The following is a 6107-nucleotide window of genomic DNA, read 5'->3' as shown; positions in this document are numbered from 1 at the left end:
TCGGGCATCTAAATTTTGGAGGCCTAAACTTATTGAGCAGAAAAGGAATGGTAAAGGGATTACCATTGATAGAGAAACCGGACAGCCTATGTGAAGGCTGCATTTTGGGAAAACAACACAGAGAAAGTTTTCCATCAAGGAAGAGCATAAGGGCAAAGACACCCTTAGAGATCATCCACTCAGATTTGTGTGGACCAATGCAAGCTCCATCATTAGCTGGCAGCCTATATTTCTTGACATTCATTGATGATTTTACAAGAAAGACTTGGATATATTTCCTCAAGAACAAAAGTGAAGTCTTTGAAAAATTCCAAAACTTCAAAGCACTTGTGGAGAACCAAAGCGGGCTGCACATAAAAGTATTAAGAACTGATAGAGGAGGTGAGTATATCTCCAAGGAATTCCTAAGATTCTGTAGAGAAAATGGAATTCATAAACAGTTTACAACTCGATACACCCCACAGCAAAATGGAGTTGCTGAAAGGAAAAACAGAATCATCATGGATATGGCGAGGAGCATGCTAAAGGCAAAGCATTTGCCAAATGAGTATTGGGATGAAGCTGTACATTGTGCAGTTTATATTTTGAACAGGTGTCCTACAAAAGCAGTGATGAACAAGGTGCCAGAAGAAGCATGGAGTGGGAGAAAGCAAGGAGTCACCCACATGAGAGTTTTCGGGTGTGTGGCCTATGCACACATACCAGATCAGCTAAGGAGGAAGTTGGACAGCAAAGGGGAGAAATGCATCTTCATTGGATACAGTGATGAATCCAAAGCCTACAGGCTGTACATTCCATCTACCAAGAAGTTCTTTGTCAGCAGGGATGTTCAATTCATTGAAGAGGAAGCTTGGGATGGAAGCATAGAGAAAACAGTGAATGTTAAAAATTGTTTGTCTCATGATGAAGATGATGAGGAGGTGGTTGAGATACATCCCCAAACAGCAGCGCCAACACAAGGACAGCAAGGGACACCATTGAGGCCAACACAAGGACAGCAAGGAACACCATTGAGGATCAATGAGAGTGCTTCTCCAAGCACACCACAAGGAGGAAATTCAAGTGCATCTTCAAGCACTTGCACACCAAGTGAAAGAGGTAAGAAATTTAGAAATTTAAGTGAGATTTATGAAGAAGGAATGAATTCCTTATTTGCCTTGTATTGTCATGTTGATGATCCTATTCATTTCGAGGATGCAATCAAAGATAGGAAATGGATAGAAGCTATGGATGAGGAGATGAATGCCATAGAGAGAAACAAAACATGGGATTTGGTAGAGCTACCGAAAGGCAAAGAAGTCATTGGTGTGAAATGGGTCTATAAGACCAAGAGCAATGCTGAAGGCAAGATTGAAAGGCACAAGGCAAGGCTGGTTGTCAAAGGGTACAAGCAGCAGTATGGGAGAGATTATGAGGAGACTTTCGCCCCGGTTGCAAGAATGGAAACCGTGAGAGCAGTGTTGTCCATGGCAGCACAAAACAAATGGAAAGTCTACCAAATGGATGTGAAATCAGCATTCCTAAATGGAGTGTTAATGGAAGAGGTCTATGTGGAACAACCTCTCGGATATGAGAAGAAAAGTGAAGAGCACAAAGTGTGCAAATTGAAGAAAGCTCTTTATGGGCTGAAGCAAGCGCCAAGAGCATGGTACAGCAGGATAGATTCATATCTATTGGAGAATGAATTTGATAAATGTGAAGGAGAACCCACAGTATACATCAAGGAAAAGGATGGTAAGATTTTAATTGTTGTCTTGTATGTTGATGATGTGATTTTCACAGGTAATGATGATCAGCTCATTAAGAATTTTAAATCAGTCATGAAGGATGAATTTGAAATGAATGATATGGGTTTCTTGAGATACTTCTTAGGCATAGAAGTAGAGAAAAATGAAAAAGGAATTTTCATATCTCAAGCAAAATATGTAAATCAAGTTTTAGGCAGATTTAAGATGGAAGAATGCAAGGCAGCAATCACTCCCACAGTGATGGGATTAAAGCTCAGAGAGGACAGCAGCAAGGATTTTGATCCTAGCCTCTACAAAAGTATTGTAGGCAGCCTTATGTATTTAACAACAACTAGGCCTGATTTAATGTATGCTGTTAGTTTAATTTCCAGGTTCATGGAGAGACCAAAGGAGGCACATTGGCAGGCAGCAAAGAGAATTTTGAGGTATGTCAAAGGTACCAAGATGTTTGGCATATTATATAGTGTCTCAGAAAGTTCAGATTTAATTGGTTACACTGATAGCGATTGGGCTGGAAGTGTAGATGATCGGAAGAGCACTTCCGGTTATGTTTTTAATATGGGTTCAGGAGCCATTTCATGGGCTTCTAAGAAGCAGTCCATTGTAGCATTGTCTACAGCAGAGGCTGAATATGTGGCAGCTACAGCAGCAGCATGTCAAGCAGTGTGGATGAGAAGAATGTTGAGAAGCTTAGGCCAAGAGCAGGCCAAAGCGACAGTGATCTTTTGTGACAATAGCTCTGCTATTGCATTGTCAAAGAATTCAGTGTTTCATAAGAGAACGAAACACATTGATACAAGGTTTCACTACATCAGAGAATTGGTGAACAATGGAGAAATTGTCCTAGAACATTGCAGGACTCAAGAACAGGTTGCAGACATCTTGACAAAGCCACTTGATCAGAAGAGCTTTGAATTTTTGAGAAAGTGTCTAGGTATGACTGAATGCCCAGCTGTTGAAATTAAAGGGGAGTGTTGAAAATGTAATTTCAACGCAGCCAGACCACTGCCAGAAAACATTCAGCCAACCAGCCGGAAAGCTCTCGGGTTGATTTCAAGCAAAGGTACTTTTCCGATGTTTGAACCCGAGAAATTTTGGTGATGACACGTGGTTCAGCCCTGACGTAACGCAACGTAAGAATCTCGGGGGTTAATGTTCAGCACTTGTTGGCCTTCCGATATTCTCCTCCTCCGTTCGATCTACTCCACCCTTTTCGTCCGTTGATTGCCCAAACCTGCATACGAACATACATTAATGACTTTGCGTGGAGTGAATTTCATTTTTGGTTGACCGCGGTAAAATAATTAATGAATTAATTGTTACCGTAGAGAATAGGTAAGGTGATTTAAATTTTAATGTTTTTATATGTATCGGAGGTATGGTGGTGCATTTAAAGAAAGGCATGGGTGTTAAAAATACTTACGGCACGTAAAAGTAATTGTTTTTTTATTTTATTTTGTTTTCAAAAAAAATGAAAAGGGCTCGTGCATTGACTATTGTAAAAAAAGGAGAGCAGTGAAAAACGTGCTCTGCATCTCTGTTTTGTTTGGCACATGGGATATAAGGTTTTTGTTGTTGGCCATCGTAGAATGGTGGAGTAGCTAAAACCATGTGTGGTTTTTGCACAGCAGTGCATAAAGAAAATGGTGGAGCGTATTTGTATGCATATGTAAATTTTATTACAGCAGTAAAGTGAATGTAAAAGGGGATTTACAGCAGTAACCCAGCTCAGTGAATTCTCAGGTGAAAACACAGTGAATGTTTTTTTTGTTGAATGTTTTTCTTGTGGTGAATCCCTCTCAGTAACAGAGGATGAATATGTATGAGGAAATACATTTGTGAATAGAAATGTTTTGTGTCAGTTTAATGGTTTGATCTGAGTCATTTTGTTTCTAAGAGGTTTTCTGTCAAAAGATCCTGGACAGAGTAAACAGGGCATTGGCTCTGTGGTAAACATATTGTTTGTTTTTGGTATTTTGCATTAAAAATACCCAACAGTCTTGTGTCTTTGTTGTCTGTTCGTCTTCCGAATTTAGGGAAAATCTCCATTTCTGTGTCTTCCTATAGCCCTGCAAAGGTTTCTGTTTATTAAATTCAAATTAGAAGAGGAACCGAATTTGGAGTTCTGGGGCTAGGGTTTTCTTTACAGGAGGTAGAGAAATGCCTAGTGTAGAATATGACACCTGTGATAAGGACAGGGAACCTTTTGTGGAACTGGATCCCACTGGTAGGTATGGTCGCTATGAAGATTTGCTGGGCCGCGGTGCCATGAAGAAGGTATACCGAGCTTTTGATCAGAAAGAAGGTATTGAGGTTGCTTGGAAGAAGGTGCCTCTGCAAGAGGTAGAGAAATGCCTAGTGTAGAATATGACACCTGTGATAAGGACAGGGAACCTTTTGTGGAACTGGATCCCACTGGTAGGTATGGTCGCTATGAAGATTTGCTGGGCCGTGGTGCCATGAAGAAGGTATACCGAGCTTTTGATCAGAAAGAAGGTATTGAGGTTGCTTGGAACAAGGTTCCTCTGCAAAACCTAGATGATGCTTCCATACAGAGGATCTATGCAGAAGTCCGTCTGTTGAAATCTCTGAGGAACAAGAACATAATTATGCTCTACAATGCATGGCTGGATAGAAAGACAAGTCATGTGAATTTCATTACCGAGGTCTGTACCTCAGGTACTCTGAGAGAGTACCGCCAGAAGCACCGTCATGTCTCCATGAAGGCTTTGAAGAATTGGGCACTTCAGATACTGGGAGGATTGCATTATCTTCATAATCATGACCCTTGTGTAATTCACAGAGATTTAAATTGCAGCAATATTTTTGTGAATGGCAATAGTGGCGTTCTGAAGATTGGGGATCTGGGTCTTGCCACTACAATGGGAAATGATCGTTGTGCACACACTGTCCTCGGTACTCCGGAATTCATGGCCCCAGAATTATATGAGGAGGATTATAATGAGCTTGTAGATATTTATTCTTTCGGCATGTGTTTGCTGGAGATGGTTACTTTAGAAATTCCTTAGAGTGAATGCCGTAGCGTTGGTCAAATTTATAAGAAGGTGAGTTCTGATATAAGGCCTGCAACATTGGAAAAGGTTACCAATCAAGAAATGAGACAGTTTAAGACAGTTTATTGAAAAATGCTTGGCGGCAGCACCGGTGAGGCCTTCTGCTGCAGAACTTCTGATGGACCCATTTTTCAAAGGAGTACAAGCATGCACCTATTAGATGCCAAGATGTTTTACTGAGCAAGATAGATGGATTTCTGCCTATTTATTTTGCCAATTTACTTTTGAGATCTGACCACATTCTTTCAAAAGTTAATGTGAAGAAAAGTTGTTATAAATAACAATAACACAATGTAGAAGATAACAATAAAACCCGCGGTATTGGCCCGTGGTATTGCATGTATGAGTCATATATAAAGGATAGAGACTCCGTGCGAGGAGCATCGTGTCTTATTTTTTGTAATCGAGCTCTGCTCTATTGGAGGTTGCCCCCTCTAAGAGGCATGTGAACATTGCTCTTTGAATAATAAAATCATTGCTATTTTGTGTTCTGGGTGTGAACATTGCTCTTTGAATAATAAAATCATTGCTATTTTGTGTTCTGGGTATCTTTTCTTCGCATATTCTGCGTTCTCTGAGTATTATTTTGCAGGTTAAGAGCATAACAAAGGTAAAGGGGTTTTAAATTGAATTTCTCTCGCGTGCTTGGTATAAAGAAGAGTTCTTCCACAGTGGTTCTTTTTGTGTTTAGGCCATGTGAATGTAGAGGTACCATTCAAGGACATTAAGGAAATTATAAACTAAATTTTGTTTGAAGATTAGATTATGAGACTAATTTGAAGTTTTAACAATGTATCTAGAGAAAAAATTTAACATTATTAATCTAATTGGAAATCATCTAAAAATTTCAATGAACAAATATTAGGTACAAAAGCACATGTCATGTTTTTTAACCAATGTATACAATTTAAAATATCCATCCACATCATACCTAAAGCTCCAAATAGGTTGCATACAGATGGAGGGAAAAAATGTATATTTTAATTTCAAAATACATTCATAAAATAGAAATTTGAGCCCATTTCACTAAAAAAAATGCAAAAGATGTTATTCGATATGAGTAACTTATGATGTAAAAGTTATATATTTGAAAATTCAACGTGTTCCTATACGTTGAAATTGGTTATGCATATGCTTGTGATATAAGGGGGGCTATTACAACTAATAGAGCTTTCAGTTGAATTCAAATCATTGCATAGAAACAAAAGGATAAATATTAGCATTATTAACAACTTATAATTTTGTAAATTTACCATATAATAAAGTACAAAAGCATTTGGAATCA

General features: G+C 38.9%; 1 pseudogene; it reads left to right on the top strand.

The window, feature by feature from the left end:
• Positions 1-332: 332 nt before the first annotated feature.
• LOC149201346 (putative serine/threonine-protein kinase WNK11 pseudogene) lies at positions 333-4982 on the top strand (annotated as a pseudogene).
• The last annotated feature ends 1125 nt before the right edge of the window (positions 4983-6107 follow it).

Source organism: Pinus tabuliformis, chromosome 2_1 (assembly GCF_031772625.1).
Source record: "Pinus tabuliformis cultivar Carrire ecotype Pingquan chromosome 2_1, CPIR1, whole genome shotgun sequence".
Taxonomy (NCBI): Eukaryota; Viridiplantae; Streptophyta; class Pinopsida; order Pinales; family Pinaceae; genus Pinus; species Pinus tabuliformis.
This window is presented reverse-complemented; position numbering and strand designations above follow the sequence as displayed.